Genomic DNA, 20,258 nt, shown 5'->3' with positions numbered 1-20,258 from the left:
TTCTAGTCATAGCCTATGACATTCCTTTTGGCAGGTCATATGGGCATAAAGCGTACCAAGAGATGTATTATGCAGAACCTTTATTGCCCTGGGATTGCAAGAGATGTAAAAGGGTACTGCAGGACCTGTGAGCAGGGCCAAAAAGTAGGCAAGGCACGAGACATGGTCAATGCTCATTTGATGCCTTTACCTGTGATTGAGGAGCCAATTCAGAAGGTAGCTATGGATATTGTGGGGTTTATGAGTACCCCAAGTTCCACAGGAAAGAAGTATATCCTATAAAACAGCAGGTTATAGTTCTCATTCCTGTCAGACATAATAAACAGCAGGCAGCTTGGGAGGGACCCTTAAAGGTGGTAAGGAAGGTCAGTGATGGCAGCTACATGGTAGAACTGCTAGGCAGGAGGCAGGGGCACAAATTATACCACATTAGCATCATGAAGCCTTACCATGATAGGGTGGCCCTGGTGCTCAGTATGTGCAGTTGGTGGCAGGAGGATTCTAAAGGGGATCTATGCCTACATCGAGTCAGTCAGCAAAATGGCAAGTTTTTAAGGTGGAACCTAGGGTAGCAAGCATATGACGTGACAGTGCAGCACTGTAGTGGAGTCAGCAATGCAAATGCAGATGGGTTTTCGATACAGGGTAAGGGTTAATGTATTCCCAGACAGGCTCATTTCTCTCAAGCCATGTTTCTCCAGAGTCACTGGAAAAAAATAGCTTGAGTCCTCAAAGGTGGGAGAGATGTGAGGCATTGCCAGCTATGCCAGGAGAAGTAGGGAAGTTGATGTGCACCATATGCCAGCATAGCCAGCTAGAGTTTTGTAAAGAATTATGTTATTTGTATATCAAACTGAGTTGTACAGGTGCTTGTATTGAAAATGCATTTGTAAAGCTGCTTGTGTTAAAAAATGTGCCAACAGTGGGTCCTGCTGGACAGAAAAAAAGGAATACACCTGTAGGTCAGACTGTGTTATAACTGTTGAAATTAATATTGTAACAGAGCATACTGGAAGGGAAGAGGTTAAGCTCACCCCCAGCTAACTTTAGAATAATATCCTTAAATTAAATTACTTTGTTTATGCTATGAAGATTGTATCTCACAGGTCTCAATGCAGCCAGAGACAATAAGTCTGCACTTGGAAGCCTTCTGTATTGTCCTTGGGAGTGAACTAATTGCTACTCTAGAAGGGTGGACATTTGAAATTGTTTTATGACTTCCAGAAGCTGCAACACATCTTAGCAAAGCTCTATCTGTGTGTATGGTAACACATATGTGTGATATTCTGGTTCAGTTTATAGTAAATGGGGTAGTATGGGAACCAGAAGTCAGATGAGCAGATGTATTTGTTGTTATTCTATAATCCATCACAGAAATTATGTTTTAATACTAGAAGAGACTGAAGACTCAGAGCAGGCTGTTTTTGTAGCCTGACAAAGAAGGAAGACCACTCACCCACTTCGCTTTGCCTTGTTTTAGTAAGTAACCAGGGAATGGTAATTCTTTATATCAGTCAAGAAAATATAGTGAGATTAGTTAAGTACTGTTTTTCCTGTATCTGTGTTATTTTTAATATTTCCTGTGATTGAAACTTGGGTGTTTATTGTAAACAGATGCATAGTATTTTCATGTTCTTTTATTACTTATTATTAGATATATTTAAACTTTTCACTGTGGCACGTCTTTTAGAGACTATTTTAACGTTTGAGAGTACTTAGATTTATTTGGGTACACTGTGGGCACTACTGAAAGCCTTGCTGTTTGGTCAACATTACCATTTGTATTAGTATTAATTTCACTCAGTATAATTGGTACCCTTGTAACAACCTTAGAGCAGCTGGCTTTGGATTGTTTTGTGGCAGTAACTACCTTATAGTCCGGGCAGAGGAGCATAGCTAGTAACTCTGTGCCAGCCTTTCCCAGGTGTGTGTGTGTGTGTGTGTGTCAGCTACATGGAGCAGGGATACAGAGCACTGGTTTCACAGAAAGAGTGGTGGAGGACTTTGTTTGGACACTTGGCTGAGGACTCAACTCTACAATTGTGCCAGTGGGGAGTCTTACTGGGGGCCTGGAGAGAGAGTGAGGGAAACCCAGCCCTCAGACTGAGTGTGTTCCCTGTGTGCTCTTAAGGGAAATTGTGCTTGATGCAAAGAGCTGCATCTGGAAATACTGTGTGTAACAATTTTTGTTCCAAGTGAACGTCCCTCACCGGTGTCAGTGGTGAGGATTCAGGTTCCTTGATTACTGGCCCAGAGGCACAATACATGCATACATATGTATGTATGTATATATATATATATATATATATATATATATATATATATATATATATATATATATATATGTATATATATATATATATATATATATATATATATATATATATATGTATATATATATATATATATATACACACACACACACATCGGCTGACAAGACTAAGTAATGCCATTGGCTAGTACTAGAGATGCAGGCAACAGCCAAGCGTCATGAGAAGATGTATGTGATGACACACACACGCACCTGGGAAAGGCTGGTGCAGAGTTACTAGCTATGCCCTCTGCCCAGACTATAAGGTAGTTACTGCCACTAAACACTCCAAAGCCAGCTATTCTAAGGTTCTTATACCCTCCTTTTCCGGGAAGTCATTGTGCAATGCTCACTGTGTGTGTACAATTCTTCATATCTGCATTACCTAGCTAAAGTACTTGTGCAGTCTTTGGTGGGCCCATATCCCAAGTCCCATTTGCAAGATGATAATACCATGTCTTCTCCAAGGTGGATATCTTGTAGTGGGACTTAGCCAATATCCCATTCTGGAGTGGACTTTGGACAAAGCATTCCTCTAATGGCAGTGTTCTTCTCTGTACCCTCTACAATTTGGTTTTATACATATTTCCATGTAGCTCTAGTACACTTTTTATTTTGTGAATATTTTAATTAATTAATTAGTTTGGAATCTTTATCCTGGTACTTTCATGTAAAAAAAAAAAAAAGAATCCACTAAGATCTGCAGTTGTGATTTGCACTATGGGATCCCATCCCAAATGCTGAGAATAGAAACTATGGCTGTGAAAGATGCCTGTCATCCTGTGCAGGATTTGTGTGGAGGACCTCTCACTGTGATCTTAGAAGAGATCAGAAGTATGAAAGATTTCCCAAAGTAATATGTTAACAGCAACAATGCCAGGTTCTTTGAAACAGAAAAAAATAATTCTGTTTCCTGCAATCAGTGATCAATGACAATGACATTGACTGTGACCCTTGTGGCACCCTGATGGTGACAGGTCTGCTGGTTGATATGGAGTCACCCATTTTGATAAGGTGTGACTGGTTTGTGAGCTGGTTGACAACCCATCATATAACAAATGGGTTTACATTCAGTTTGCTAAGTTTGTCAGTAATGCCGGAGTGTGAGATTGTGTCAAAGGCCTTTGCCAACTCAAAGTATGCTGTGTGCACAGACTTGCCCTTGTTAATGACCCTTGTCACATTTTTGAAGAAATCCACCAGATTTATCAGGCAGGATCTGCTCTTGAGAAAGCCGAATTTGGTCAGATCCATGGTTTAGAGGTTGCCTATGTCTTTATTTATGAGGTCCATGATGATACGTTCCATGGCTTTACACTTTTTTAATTTTTCCAAATCTTTTGGGTTTCTAAATGACAGGAATGGACCCCATTGTAAGCAAAGTACGATTAAAGTTCATGAAATTAGTATTGTTTCAATCTTTGATGTCAGCCAAAAGTGCTCTTCGCAGCACCTGCAATGTGCCCAGTAATGACTCCTTCTGCAATTTGTACAGGGTTACTTGTGTTGGTAACATATCTAAATATGATTGTAGATTATTTTTTATAAAACCCGTTGCTCCTACTACTATTGGAACTGTCTGGGTATCTTTCTTCTATATTGTTCTCATTTCTGCCAGCAATTCCTGATATTTCATGACTTTGTGTCTCTCTGCATGCAAGACACTGTAGTCACCGGGTGTGGCAATTTCAATGATAAATGCTACTTTTGTCTTCTTTTCATGGACCACTATATCTGGTTATCTAGCATCTATCTTTTGAACTGTTGGTAATGGGTGTTCTCATGTGATGTAAACTTCATCATTTTCTATGATGCTTTGTGGCTCATGTTTCCACTGTTTTTCAGCCACTTCAATGCCATAATGTTTGGACACTCCCCAGTGCAACAGTCTTGGCTCATTAGATGAGCCTGGTGTGATAATATGGACAAGTGCCAGCATAGCCAGTTGGAGTTTTGTAAAGAATGATATGTCCTTTGAATATCAAACTGTTTTATACAAGATGTTTGTGTTACAAATGTATTTGAACTGTGTGTATTGTAACTGAATTAAATGTATATGTTTAATACAGCTTACTGGCACAGCAGAAGTTAACCAGCTAACTTACTTTAAGAAAAATAAGGGAAATGTAAATGAGCTGTTAAACCATTAAAAGTCACCCCACAGTGCTGAATAGGAATGGAGATGATAGGTCTGGGGAAAAAGCCTTTATTCATTAGCTCAGTGAAAAGAGGGGAGGCCCCAGGTATTGCCATAAACATTTCTATATGTATTGTGGCCATCTGTGCTAAATTCCTGTTTCAAATGGGTATACTGTGAGAACCTAGAGTCAGGTGACCAGATGAAGTCATTCTGCCAGCCCTCTTGGAAATTATATTTTAGATATTAAAAAGATAAATCTCAGAGTACTGAGTATTCTGTTCTGGAGACTGACTCAAAAGACACCCACCCAAAGCATCTTGCCTTGCGGTAGTAAGTAACAACTTGGGAACAGTAAAATTCTCTTAGATTCAGTCAGGAATATAGTGAAGCTTAGTTGAGAGAGTGTTTTTATTTGTATGAGTCTGTCCATCAATGTTAATTCCAATATTTTCTGTGATTGAACTATGTGGTTTACTGTAAATACATATAGAGTATGTTAATGCTATTTATTATTTATTATCAAATATATTTACATTTTTATTGTGGCTGGTCCTTGTAGAAAGTACTTAACCTTTGAGAGTACTTATATTTATTTGGTGACACTGTGTGGCCACTCCAGATGGCCTAGCCATCTTGGTGAACTACTACCATTTGTATTAATATTAATATTACACAGTGTAATTGGACACCCTTTGTTAATGGCCTTAGAGTAGCTGATTGTGGAGTGTCTGGTGGCAGTGATAACTACATTATACTCTGGGCAGAAGGGGGCACAGCAGGTAAATCTGTACCAGTGTGTGTGTGTGTGTGTGTGTGTGTGTGTGTGTGTGTGCGCGCGCGCGCGCGCGCATGCACGAGCACAAATCAAATCTCTCAGTGTGTGTGTGTCAGCTACTTGGGGCAGGGACACAAAGCACTGGGTTTACAGAGAGGGTGCTGGAGGACTTGGCTTGGACATTCAGCTGAGGACCTAACCTACAGCTGTACCAGTGGGGAGTCTTATTGGAGACCTGGAGGAAGACAGATATAGACACATCCAGGACCCAGGCTGACTGTATTCCCTGTGTTCTCTTAAGGGAAATTGTACTTGATGCAGAAAAGTCTGCATCTGGAAATACTTAGTGTATCCACTTGTATTCCAAGTGCACATCCCTCTCTAGAGTCAGTGGTGAAGATTCAGGCTCCTTGATTACTGCCCCAATGTGGAGATGATGCATATTGGTGGCCATCACATATTGGTAGCAGTGGTGGGCACCACAGCTGGTTCATAGGTTCATAGGTTCATACTCATAGGTTCATAGGTTTATACTAGGCTATCTGCCATAGGGCATTTATAAGCCTAGCCAGAATGTGTTTGGTTTTCACCACCCATTTTAAATTTATTTATTTTGCTATGCCCTTTTTCGAGGTTAGTATACTGTGCCTCTGTCTAACAGTGACACAGAAGTGATACCCGGGGTAAACCTATGATCTCCCATCCACTCATCAAGATTCCTCTTGAAGAGAGTCAATGAGGGACTCTGCCTAACCTGGACTGGGATTTTATTCCAGAGTGAAGGGAGGGTTATGAATCTGTCCCTCCAGCACATCCTATTTATTTCAGTGCTGAGGTTCAAGTCTCTCGAGCGCGTAGCTCGATGGGATTTGGATTTTCTGAGGTGCAGCATGTCCATTAATTCCAGGTTGGACATGGCTTTATATGTCAGGCACAGATCGCCTCTGAACAGGCGGTATGCCACTGAGTAGAGCTGGAGTTTCTTTAACCGGGCAGCATATGGCATCTGTTTGAGCCCTTTGATCCTCTTGGTGAGGTACTTTTGGGGTCTTTCCAGTTGCTGCAGGTGTCTGGTAAGGTACATCCCAAAAGGGGCATTGTACTCAATTATGGGCCTGATGAGGGATGAGTAAAGAGGCACGATGACCTCCCTGATCTAGATGTGAATCCCTTCATGATTAGGTGGGCTATATAAAATGTTTTTCTAACCACTTTGGCCACGTGGTTGTCAAATGAGAGATTGCTATCAACTTGGGTCCCCAGGTCCCTAATTACTTCTTCTGTACTTAATGGATTACCACCTATGTGGTAATTTGTGGGCACTTTGTTTTTGCCAAAGGGGATGACTATACACTTTTTGGCATTTAGCTTGAGGCCATGGCTCTGGCACCAGTTGTCTGTTTCTAAGAGGCCCTTTTGGAGGATGCTTGTGTCAGCTGGAGAGTCGATTATGGCACCCAGTTTGCAGTCATCTGTGAACTTGGTCAGCCACAGTCCTTCCGTGTTGGCCTGTACCTCCGAGAAATATATACCGAACAAGAGAGGTCCCAGGACTGAGCCTTGTGGGACACCACTTGTAACTGGTTTGGAGTCTGACATGGCTCCAGCAATTCTAACCATGTGGGTTCTGTCCTTGAGCCAGTTTGCAATCCATCTAGTGACATAGGGGTTTATATTTAAGCTGGTGAGCTTATCTATAATGCCAGAGTGGGGTATTGTATCGAAGGCTTTTGCGAGGTCCAGGTAGGCTGTGTGGACCACCTTCCCCTCGTCAATGGCCTTGGTGACTGTTTCAAAGAAATCAACCAGGTTTAAGAGGCAGGATCTGCCCTTAACAAAGCCGAACTGGGTAGGGTCCAGTGTCTGTAGGTCCCCAATATCTTTATTTATGAGGTCCATGATGATCCTTTCCATAGCTTTGCAGACCAAACTAGTCAGGCTTATGGGGCGATAGTTTCCAGGATCCGTTGAGGTACCACCTTTATGGAGAGGGACCACTGTTGCTGTACGCCACTCTTTGGGCACATATCCTGTAGTAAGGCTGAGATTGAACAGTAGTTTTATGTTTGGGTTTAGCTCTTCTTGGAGTTCATGTAGGACGCAGCCCGGGACACCATCTGGTCCCATTGATGCTGTGTTTTTGCTTTGGAGAGGCGGCTCTTACCTGAGCATCTGAGATGTCAGGGGGGCAGCACTCTGCTGGGATAGATATTTGCCCTTTTGGTGGGGAGGGGGGGGAGATGTTTGCACTGAACCTGTCAGCTAGGATGTTGGCAATGTCTGTGGGTTCGGTGTATTTTTTGTCATTTTGGACTAATTCTGAGCATATCTGGGAATTACCACCCAGGTTCCTAACATAACTAAAGAAAGCCTTGTGATTATCCTTAGTGTCCTGTGCAATTTTTCTCTCGAAGCTGGCCTTAGACAATTTTATGTGTGCCCGTAGTTTTTTGCTAATACTGATCAGTGATGCCTTCCCTTTTTGGGGTTTTTGCTCTATCATTTAGTAGCTTCCTCCTTCTATTGTATAGTTTGTTTATGGCTGGGGTCCACTAGACAGTGCGTCTGCCTTTGGAGGATTGGGTCTTGGTTTTATTTGGGATTGCATGATCCATGCATTCCTGAAGGTGTTCATAGAATGCGTTTATAAAGGATTCTGCAGTCTGGGCCGTATTTTCCAAAGGCCCGGGGGCTTTGAAGGATTCCACCTCAGTTTTGAGGAGTGTGAAATTTGCTTTAGAGAAGTTTTTCACTGTGGTTTTCTGGGCAGGGGGTGGGGTCAGGATGTGAATATCCAGTGAGATTAGTTTATGGTCTGATCTTACCAGTGAGGGATACACTTCTGGTCTGGAGCATAGAGTCCCCATGTTGGTGATGATCAGGTCCAGTATGTTTTCCCGTCTTGTGGGAGTGGTAACAAGTTGTTCCATAGCATTTGAGTTTATAAATTCTAGGAACCTTTGGGCTAGGGTGTTGGAGCTAGAGTAATGCTCCCAGTCTATGTTTGGGTAGTTGAAGTCGCCCAATATAATGGTGTTTGGAGAGACCTTCATATTTTCCAGTGTTCTCAGGAAGGCCGAGTGGGGTTCCTGGGTTTAGGAGGGTGGTCTGTAGCAGGCTATAAACTGGAAGGCAGTTTTACCCACTGTTAGTTGCACATGGATAGTCTCTGATGCTTCGTGCTTTGCCACCAACCTGGAGGTGTGGGTATCTTTGATGAATATCGATACTCCCCCTCCTTTTGTGGTTCGGTCCAAGTTTTGGGGCCGAAAAGAATGGTATGACGTATAACATGGTAGTGCTGGGGTGCTCTCGGGAGCCCTGAACCAGGTTTCTGTTACTGCACAGATATCGATGTTCTCCATGCTAAGGAGAGTTTTGAGTGCGTGCATCTTGAGGTTTAGACTTCTGGCGTTGAGTAGCATTACTCTTAGTTTCTTATCCCTTGTGATACCTATGGAGGTGGGTTTGTCTTTTGAGCCTTGCCTAAAAAAGGCACTATGGGGGTAGCAAGAGCCTTTGCCAATATCCGAAAGCCCAGGGGTGACAGGTGCAAGCCGTCCCTAGCGAAGCATCGTGGCTTGTCGAGCATATCATCCCAAGCTGACAGGCATTGGGTCCCCTTTGAATGACACCAGTACTTAAGCCAATTGTTGACATTGATCATCTTGTCTTCATATTGTGGCATCATTCTTGGTGAGGGTAAGATGCTACTCAAGGTCAGGGTCATACCGGCCTGGACTACATGCTCAGAGAGCTCCTTTATGTCTCTTTTCATGTAGTCCAGGGAGGTACGTCTCAGGTCATTCACACCAGCATGGACAATGACTGAGTCATATTTGTACTTACCTTGGAGTGACCTGAGTGCTTGGGTTATGTGGCGGATCCCAGTGCCTGACAGGCTGCTCACCGTGACCCTCTCCTTGTTCAGCCTGGTGAGTGGGACGTCAGTGTGCCTGACGATAGAGTCACCTATTACAAGTGTATCAGGTGTGTTGTTTAGTCTTAAGGGCTGTGACTGTTTGGCACACTGGCTTTGTGAGATATGTGTTGCACGTGTTTTGTTTTGGGGTAGCGGCTGCTTGGTCAGACTTATGGGTCTATAATTCCCTGGGTCTGTTGATAAGCCACCTTTGTGGAGTGGAATCACTGTTGCTGTTCTCCATTCTGCAGAAGCAAAGCCAGTGGTTAGGCTGTGATTGAATAGGATACTTAATGGTGATGCTAGTTCATGTTTTAGTTTGTTTAGAGGACAGCCTGGGATGCTGTCTGGTCCCATAGAGGCTGAGTTTTTTGCCTTAGACAAGGCTTTAATGACCTGCTCCTCAGACATGTAGGGTGGAGTTGGGAGTTGGGGGCAAGGTTTGTGATAAGTTTGGAGGGGATAAGAGAGTGAAACTTTCACCAGAACTGTCCACTAGCAGATTTGCTATCTCTGCAGAATCAGTGTGGGTGATACTGTTAGTAACTAGTTTGGCACATGCTTGGGTCCTAACTTTTAGGCTATGTAACTGTATAAGGCCTTATGATTATCCTTCGCTGTGATTGCTAAGTTTTTCCTCAAAGTTACCCTTAGAGGATTTGACATGTTGTCTTATTTGCCTACTAAGTCTGAGGTTGGTGCTTTTCCATTGTTGCGGCCTCACCTTAGTTTTCTTAGACAGCAGCTTTTTGCATTTGTTGTCCACCAGGGTGGCTTTTTTTTCACTTGGGGCTCTGGCTTTGATTCTCTCTGAAACAGCTGTGCCTATACACTTATACAAGTGGTTGTACAGGGTTTTAGTGTAAGCTTTGGTGTAGTTACAACTTCCAGCTGGGGATGGGGCTTCAAATGCATTTATACCTAAGAGGGTATAGTTAGCTTTGATGAAGTTTTTTACTCTGACTTCACCCTTTGTGAGTTCTGATGTTAGTGCTAATTCAAAGGCAATTGATTTGTGGTCAGATTTAACAAATGAGGGTCAGACAGTTGCGGTGGTGCATCTGTTTGTCATGTTAGTGAGGACCAAATCTAGTATGTTTGTTCCTCTTGGCGGGGTTTGAACAATTTGTTCTTGGGCATTTGAATTAACAAAGTCAAAGAACCTTTGCGCTAGTGGCCAACATCCATTCTTTCAGTACACTGCTCAACCACTTCTCCTACCCCAAGTATTCTATTAAGATGCAGGGCACACATTTCCAACATACAATCTGTCAGTACTCTGCCCATCCACTGCTCCTACCCCAAGTACTCTATTAAGATGCAGGGCACACATTCTGATACACTGTGCACAGTACCCATTGTTTGTAAACCATATCCAAGTGCCAACTGTGATACAGTTTTTTTCACACTGTACCCTTAACATTGAATGCATACCCCTTCTGGTTGCTAAATTACATCTTCACGATGCAGAATATACAGTCTACAGTACTGTGCATCCCTGGAATTTATTTCTTCTTCTTCTTCTTTCGGCTTTTCCCGGTTAGGGGTCGCCACAGCAGATCATCTGTCCGCTCATGATTGGCAGTGGAGTTTTACAGTGTCGAGTTGCCAGCCCGGCGCCCAACCTTCCACAGAAGGCACATACATGCGCACACCTAGGGCCAATTTAGAGTGTCCAATCCACCTACTGCATGTCTTTGGGATGTGGGAGGAAACCGGAGCACCCGGAGGAAACCCATGCAACCACAGGGAGGACATGCAGACTCCGCACAGAAGGCACCCCAGCCAAGAATCGAACCGGAGAACCTCTTGCTGTGAGGCGGCAATGCTAACCACTGTACCACCGTGGCCGCCCCCTGGAATTTATTTCTACCACAGTGAAATGTCTACTCTCCGGATATGTGTTTTACCTGGTCTCCTAGACCTTACCCCACTGCTGCTGAACACTGTGGCTTCTATCTCTACTGCTGAATGAATGGTGCATAGCTCTGCTGCTGCTCAGTGGGTTACACGTTTTACTTTGGGGTGCAATGAGCACCAATTCAAATCACATAATCTGTATGAACTGCAGCTGATATGCTCTCTGTACTAGACCTAATGTGCATGATGACTAACTTTTCTGTATCCTACTGTAAATGCCTTTTTTAGGTACTGTGTTAGAAAAGTACTTGGCTGTCAGTAAATGAAAGAAAATAGTTACAGTAAACAAAGAACCACATCCAAAGCACTGAGCATTATATACCAAATAAAAAATAATCAGAATTCAGGTCATATAAGGCCACATATTCATACAGAGGTGTACGTTTACTACAGGCTGAGTGACATTTGGTACTGATGCAATATTCATCCATCTGGAGGTCAGTAAACATTCCACCAGGCAATACAGTGCATTATATCAAAAGTCATTATCTAAGGAAGAGTTAAAGGCAGGTACAAAAGGAAGATGGCAATGGGGGCAGAAGTTGTAGGACAGGCAGCAGGGTATGGCTTTATGAAACTGAACTTAAAGCACCATTTTAACCAAATTTCATTTTTTCTTTTATCTTTAAGTACATTTTTTATTCTACTCACTGCTACACAGAAATAAATTATTAAGTATCTTTGCCTCTGTTTCTTCTCTTTACTTGAGTTTGCACATATCTTCAGTGCTTCATGTTGATTGTTAGTGAAATCTGACGTTATTCTAAATCAGTCACATAATCTGCTACTTCACAAGGTCACTGGAAATCAGTGAATAGGAAGGATGAAAGAAACTAATTCTGTCATTTACAGCCTAACAGCATTAATGTTTAAAAAAAGCATACAAGGATGCTTAAAAAATGTACAGAAACACTGTTTTTTTTTTGGTTACCAAAACTAATCAGTAATAGTCCATACATTAAAGCAGACAAAATAGGTAATTTAAAACACTTTCATGCAAAACATTCAAAACTGATTAAAAACACACTTTAGAAGCTTGGTACTACTGTTAATACACTCCTCAAATAATCAAAGTAAGCCGAAGTTCAGAGTATTGTTACTGGAAAAGCAAGTTGGCAGTAATATTGTCATATCATATAATGGGGACACAGTGCAATGTGGAAGAAGATGAATTAGCTATGAAACATAATCAAATTAGTAGGGCAGAACCCATCAGTTCACTGGGATCCTAACCTTTAATCAATCATAATTTCTTAGGAGTCCTTTACTTTTGACCAGATAATATTGAGCCTTGTTTAGTGACATGTTGTTTATACACTGACTATAAGAACACTAAATTCTGTTAGTATGGAAGCATTCTGTTTCACCTGATGGTGAATGGCCTTGGAGTTAATATATATATATATATATATATATATATATATATATATATATAGAGAGAGAGAGAGAGAGAGTCACAGTCAAAGGGGGGGGGGGTCAAGGCTTGTCCACACTGCAAAAGACTTATTTTTGTTATTTTTCATTAAATCAACAATATGGGTTGCCAGCTTTATTTTTCATTGAACTGTAGTGCATTGATCAATTGCCAGGTATCCCAGGTCATTTGGGGTATACGAAATTAAGTGTAGATTAGAGTGTTAGAGACATTAGTATGCATGGCATACCAATATATAATGCAAACTTTACTTATTCAATTTCTAGGTGAAGCTTTTCCTTTATTGTTAAATAAGCAGGTTAAGAAAGAAAATATACACATCACTACTTCTGTAACAATGAGAGGGATGATCTTGATAAGGATATTCATGCCAGAGTGCAACAGACAAGCACTGAAGTACATCCATGGAATGCAGTTGCTACAGTCACTGTCTGTACTGCTACAATTTCCAGTGTCTACATGTACAGTGTGCAATGCCCCTGACACTGGGGTATGGAGTGACTGCTCCAGAGCAGGAAAATATCATTTCAAAAAGCAGATTGTTTACTTTGTTTACTGTTGGGTCACTTTTTAATCAAGTTGTTTGGGAAGGACTGATATGAGTAGGGACATTGAAAGAGTTTCTTCAGGGGCAGTATTGCTGATAATGAAATGAGAATTATCAAAGGAAAGACCATATAGCAGAGCCATAACTTGAGTGCTATAAAATACAAATACCAAAATCCATACCATGCTAAAGGGTAAGATGACTTGTGAAGAACTGGAATGACATAAGGATATATTCCCTTAACTTGCTTAGGAAAGCAATCTAGAAATGAAGCAGACAGCACTTTAGTGTGACTGTTTTGAGTCACAAGTATAAACGTGGATATATTATTATAAGATGTGCTCTCCATATTAAATAAGTAAAAATGTACTTAAAAACAGAGGTCATATGTTAAGATAAGCAAGGCAGACCCTTGGATAATGTCTATCTTTGTAAATGGAGCGAGAAAGAACAATGATTTGTAAGCAAACATGTTTCGACACTTTGAAGAAACAGTTTCTAACAGTAAGTGCAGTGCTGTACGTAACTCTTACTCAACTGAAGTAATGAAATAATTAGGAGGGGGAAATCATGCAGCACCAGTGACCAAGAAGGATGCTTTGGTTTGTCTTTGTTCATGGTTAGATTCAAACAATCCATGATGGATTTTGTTAGCATTTTATAACAGTTGTATATGAGTTAGTAATGAACTGGTTTAAAGTAATGTTTTAATCTGTCTGAATGGTCTAAAATAATGCATACATGCCTTGTAGGTATCTAGACTGTCAGCAAAATGTGAAGTTTACAATATCAGATGGCTGAGAAGATAATGTTTACAAGAAGCACAAACATTAGTGAACTTGAAAAATGGCCTTAAGACACATCAGCCTTGATTCATGCAGGAGCTGAAAATGTGGTTTGACACCAGTACTAGCATCATTTTCTTGACAAGCTGTGGGTGAACTAGGTCAAAACTAGGTCAAAGACTTATTATGGTTGTTTAAAACAAATCCTGTAATAAGATCTCTATACACGGCAACTCTGACATCAAAGAAATATGTTTTTTGTGACAGCTACACCGGAAGGAAAGATGCAAACTATGTTAAAAGGGTATCCGAGGTCTTAAGCAGGAAGTGTTGGTTTACATTTCACAAGTCATTTATTTTCATCTTGTTTGAAAGTAGTAGCACCATAGACACTGTTCGGTATGCTTTGGGAACAAAGGTCAGAGGATCAAAAACTTTACATATCTGTCAAGAGATGGTCAGAACCTGCACTACTGCAATCTCACAAGTAGCATTTTACAAATTCTCCAAAGCAGCAGTAAGAAGTCAGATAGAATACTAGTTTCAAAAGTTCTTCAGAGTCCATGTCAGTGCAGTGGAGCAGAACTGTTTCCAGTACGGTCTTCAAGATTTCAACTACATCAGCTGGTGTTCCACAATAATCAGTTCTAGGCCCACGTCTGTTTATCATACTCTTTAATCATATGTATAAATGTGTACCCAAGTCCATCTTAGTATAATATGCAGATGACTGTATCATTGTCCGCACAGCTAAAACACTAAGCTTTAAAATACTGCACAACAAGCTCTTCAACACATTGAAAAATGCTTAGAAGATTCAATTAATCTTGAACCCCCCAAATCTGAACTTGTAATGTTTACTTCAACTTCCTAAGAATACACCACTGATAATGTTAACATTTCCTCAGTAACACATTCCACTACTGAACAAGTATCCAAAACCAAACTGCAAGTTGTTAATCACTGACCGGCAGCTAAAATTTGATTTGCACATTGACTATGCTATACCTAAAATAAATCAAAAACTACGTATGTTATATAAACTAAAATATTATCTGTCCAAACAACCTCATCACAGAACAGCCAGAACATTCTTACTCCCTACACTTCATCACTTTTAATCAACCTACAAAAAATATATAAATAAATCCATAAACTAGAGTAGACCTACAGTAAAGTTGCAGTATTTGCAGCTAATTTTCCTGGTCTGACTCATCAATGGCTATCTCTAAATAAACTATACTGGCTTGCCCCACAAAATACTCTTTAACTTACACAACCCAAGAATACTTATAAAATACAAACCACAAAAATATCACTGAACACGTCCAAAGTTACAGTCTCCCAAGGCCATTAAGATGTCAACAAAAACACCTACTGTTCACAGCCGTATCTCACAATCATTCTGGTGACTCAGTATATTTAGTCTATGTAAGTAAATATTGGAACTCTGTACCATAAAAAAACTAGAACTCAGGAAACATTAATTCCTGTACCCAACAACTGAAAAATTATTTAATAAAGAAGAACTGCCTTTGTATACAGAGCTGAATCACATCCTCCACAAAATCCTTTAACCTCTCTACAATATATCACCCACAATTACATGTACAATCAACACAACATATACTTTCTCTTCTTACATAGCATAATGACCTCCTTCTCCCTCTTACTTTTATTCTCACTTTTCCCATAACAAACAATATTCTCTCCAACTTACTTTATACTAACATATAAGTTCAAACACAGATAAAAGTGTATATATGTAACTATAGCAGCAAGGACTCTTCACTTTCTGCTTCCATTTATAACACAATTCTGCACCTTTACTTTCATCACAAAATATACCTATATTTTATATAACTGCATAATGTTATATACTTTTTACTGCTTGGTTCTAGATTTTACTTTTAACAATCTGATTATTATTGTAATGTTTAATTTATTGCATTTGTCTCTGACATACTGACTATTGTATTTTAAGTTTTCACTCTGGTAGCTTTTCTTCCTGGCCTGATGCTGAAAAAGGGGTTTGTATTTGGCTAGGTCAGCCTTTCCCAGTTAACAAAGGAAATCAATAAATAAACGGCAGCTTTGTTTCTAGATCTGTCAATATCTTTTAACATGGTGAACTGGACACTTCATTTTCAGAATCAATGCAGGAAGTGCACCACAAACTTTTCCTGCTATATAAATCTTAAGGACAATGCGGCATAAAAAATGTTACTGCTATACTGCCACATCCCCCATGCCAAACAAAACTGTACAGGAATCAGGACCGAACCCTTTACTTTTCAACAGCTTTGTAACAAAATGTGGCATTACTTCAGATACTTTGTTCTGCTCTAAAATGCAGAAAGACTCAATCCTCACTTTGTTGCATCTCATCCTAAATAGAAACACTTACAGAAAGACCTTGATATAGTTCAAAATTGTGTTGATCAGACTGGACTTATTCAAAATCCAAAGATAAAACTCTCCTCCCCGATAACCAATAATTTCCCCATAGCATGATCCAGCTAATGATGGCAACATAAACGTGTTAAATGAGATGGTATCCTGTATCAGGTATCAATGTATCTTACTTGACCAAGACATGGCCTTTAGTAAGTACATCCACATGGTGATCAGCAACTGTTTTTACTTACATAAACTAACAAAATATCTGCCACCCAAGACAATGATGCTCAGCCAGTGTCAGTGGTTTGCTCCCATACAGTGATATGCTCCTAACTAATTTACCAGAGTACTCTGAACAAAACTAGCACTGCCATATATCTGTAGTATTATAGTTCCAGGTAATGTTCCATGCAACATATTTTTTCAACATAATATGCTTTGTAGTCCTCTGTAGGCCTCCTTCATTGCACAGAGCTCAACCTTTTGGCCTTAGTGATGGCCCATGACAGTCATCCTCCATGACTCCCCAATATATCCCCAATGTACCTCTTACTGGATTCCCACGCATGCCACTCAATTATAGAGCAGCCATTCTAACATGCATAGATTAAGTGGACAGGGATTTAATGGAGAAGCCACACTGCCACAACAAACTCATCCTTCATAAACTGCAACAAAAAAAAACAGAAAAGAAGTCCCCAGGAACACTGATTTTCTAATTTTCCTGAGAATATCTGTAAATCCCAAATATGTAGTGTCTGAGTATAAGAAAAGCATCAAATGTTCATGGAATTTGGCATTTTTGGACAGAAAACTCATTCATATAACTTGGCATTTCTTCTTCTATTTACTAAAACACCATCACTTTGCTTATTGAATGATCTGAATGTAGAATTTGCTTTTGTTTTACACCTATACAGATGCACTAAAAATTATAAATCAAATCAAAGAAATAAATGGAAATTACACTTAAAAAATCAAGTGTATAATTTCAAGATTTCATTTCACAAAAGTGGGATTTTTACTTTTAAGAACAATAAATTGGTGTCTCTTGACTATAGTTAGCCCCAAGATATTCCAGTAAATACAGTACCTCTGCAGTCATCTAATGAGGGTAAAGAAAAAGTTCCAATTCCTTCTTGTTAACTACCTGGATTATCAGTAAAGGGGGTCAGGACAACAGAGGCAAAATATCTCACATCTAAAATAATCCAATGTAGTAATTCAGAAATAACACAGGTCACAAAATATCTCTCATATAAAAATTATTGTAAGGCAATAATTCTGAATTAGCAAAGAGTTACACTCCCAATGAAAATAGGACAATGTTCATAAGTTAAAGATCTTGTATAGCCAGGAGGATGAAATCCAAGACTCTTTGAGATTCAGAAACAATCATGGCCATCCCTCTTCCATTTACTTTGCATGAGTGATGAGCCCGAATGCTCGTTAAAAAAAGAATGTGGCCAGGCAAGTGAGCACAGCAAGCAGCTCATTAGAAACAGCCATGGCAAAAACTGCAGGAAGAGCATATAGGACTATGGTGTGGCCATAGGAAAGTACAAACAGTAGTGCTCATGTATTGGACATGAGCCAAAATGGTGCTCAGCACGATCTAAGAAATAAGGTATGTGGTGGTCCTACAAAATCACAACTTCACAAGGCACATGTGGTGATCTATTTTTTGATGCAGTGATATATATATATATATATATATATATGTGTGTGTGTGTGTGTGTGTGTGTGTGTGTGTGTGTGTGTGTGTACGTGCGTCTCTCTCTCTCTATATGTGTGTATATATATATATATATATATATATATATATATATATATATATATATATATAGATATATATATACATACATAGTGAACATAACTAGTGAAAAATAGTAAGGGAAATAATATTAAGCTAGGACGATAGAGTAGATAGCAGGGCCACACAAGCATACAACATAGACAAGACCGGCTGCAAAGGAAGATGATGACACAAGCTGCAGGGCTACTTGAAGTGGGTGGTATAGGTAGGGCAGGAGGTGTGGAGGTGATTATTACGATCTGGGACCCAGATGTTGTGGGTTCATAGGTTCATAGGTTGGTACTAGGCTATCAGCCCTAGGGCCTATACAAGCCTAGCCATAACAATTCCATGGCTATTTCTTCCCACATTATTTACTATCCTGGACCCCTGTCTAGCAGGGCGACTGACGTGATCCATGGGGTGAATTTCCTTTCTCCCATCCAATCGTCAAGGTTCCTCTTGAAGAGGTCCAAAGAGGCACTCTGCTTGACATGTATGGGCAATCTATTCCAGAGTCTGGGGAGTCTCTGGGTCAGGAACCTATCCCTCCAGCATGTTTTGTTTATTGTGATGACAAGGTTTAGATCCCTGGAGCGTGTAGCTCTGAGGGATTGGGATTTCTTTAAGTGTAGCATGTCCAACAGCTCTGGGTTTGACATGGCCTTGTATGTTAAGCAGAGATCGCCTCTGAGTAGACGATATGCGACAGAGTATAGCTGGAGTTTTTTAAGGCGGTCAGCGTAGGGCATCTGCTTTAGGCCTGTGATTCTTTTAGTGAGGTATTTCTGAGGCCTTTCCAGTTGTTGCAGATGTCTTGAGAGGTACATACCAAATGGGGCGTTGTATTCTATAATGGGTCTAATGAGGGATGAGTACAGTGGAATAATGACCTCCTTTTTTCTGGATGAAAAGCCCTTCGTGATGAGGTGTGCCACATAGAAGGATTTCCTGACTGTTGTGGCGATGTGGTTATCGAAGGTGAGACCACTGTCCACCTGTGTCCCTAAGTCTCTTATCACACTTTCTGTGTTTAGTGTACTGCCAGCTATATGGTAATTCATGGATACATGTTTTTTCCCAAAGTGGATAACAATACATTTCTTGGCATTGAGCTTGAGCCCATGGCTCTGGCACCAAGCATCTGTTTCTGTAAGGCCCTTTTGTAGAGTATCCACATCATTTGGGGATTCAATAATGGCTCCCAGTTTGCAGTCATCTGCAAACTTTGTTAGCCAGAGTCCCTTAGTGTTGACCTGTACTTCAGAGAAGTAGATGCCAAACAAGAGCGGCCCCAGGACTGAACCCTGAGGTACTCCACTTGTCACTTGTCTGGAGCTGGATTTGGAGTCGGCTACTTTTACAGTGTGGGTTCTATCAGTAAGCCATTTAGCAACCCATTGGGTGACATAGGGATTAATGCCCAACTTAGTAAGTTTATCTAGGATTCCAGAGTGGGGGATGGTGTCAAAGGCCTTGGCAAGGTCTAGATAGGCTGTGTGGACCACCTTACCCTTGTCCATGGCTCTGGAGACTGATTCAAAGAAGTCAATCAGGTTCAGGAGACAAGATCGGCCCTTCACAAACCCAAACTGGGTGGGGTCCAGTGTTTGAAGGTTGCCAATGTCTTTGCTTCTGGCTGTGTTGGTGGTGGCACTGCTGCTGCCACCTGTGGGGGGCTGACAGGCCTTATCAGAGGGATGGGTGCAGGCCATGATGGCGCTAAATATAATAGTCAGTTAGATGGAGAGAAACAAAATAAATGTATGCAATAGAAAAGACAGTGACAAAGCATGTGAGGGATAAAGAGAAGTGCACATACAATGAAAAACTGAAGCTGATCTATGTATTTTGACTACGACAAAGTTAAACCTAGCATAAACAAGTAATGGAATACCTGAACCAATAGCTGTCATCCATCTGCATTCTTACAGCTAGAGGATTAACATGACAAGCTACTTAAAGAAACAAACAGGGGTCTGTAGTCCAAGTCACAGTAATAATGTCTGAGAAAAATGTATTCGTCCATAATCCCCTTTTTCCAATGTTGCACATAAGGTCAGGATGTCACATCAACAGTGACCATCATCAAAAGCCAGTGTTAACACCATCAAGTAGCAAGCCCTCCTGTGGTTATCTCTGTCTGAGACAGTATATATACAAAGAAATCATGCTGCTTTGGCATGCATTTCATTCACAGGTTTTAAGCAAAGGAAACAGCTATATTA

This window comes from Protopterus annectens, chromosome 10.part0, assembly GCF_019279795.1.
Source record: "Protopterus annectens isolate FY-2018-M chromosome 10.part0, PAN1.0, whole genome shotgun sequence".
Lineage (NCBI taxonomy): Eukaryota > Metazoa > Chordata > Ceratodontiformes > Protopteridae > Protopterus > Protopterus annectens.
Note: the sequence above shows the minus strand (reverse complement) of the source record.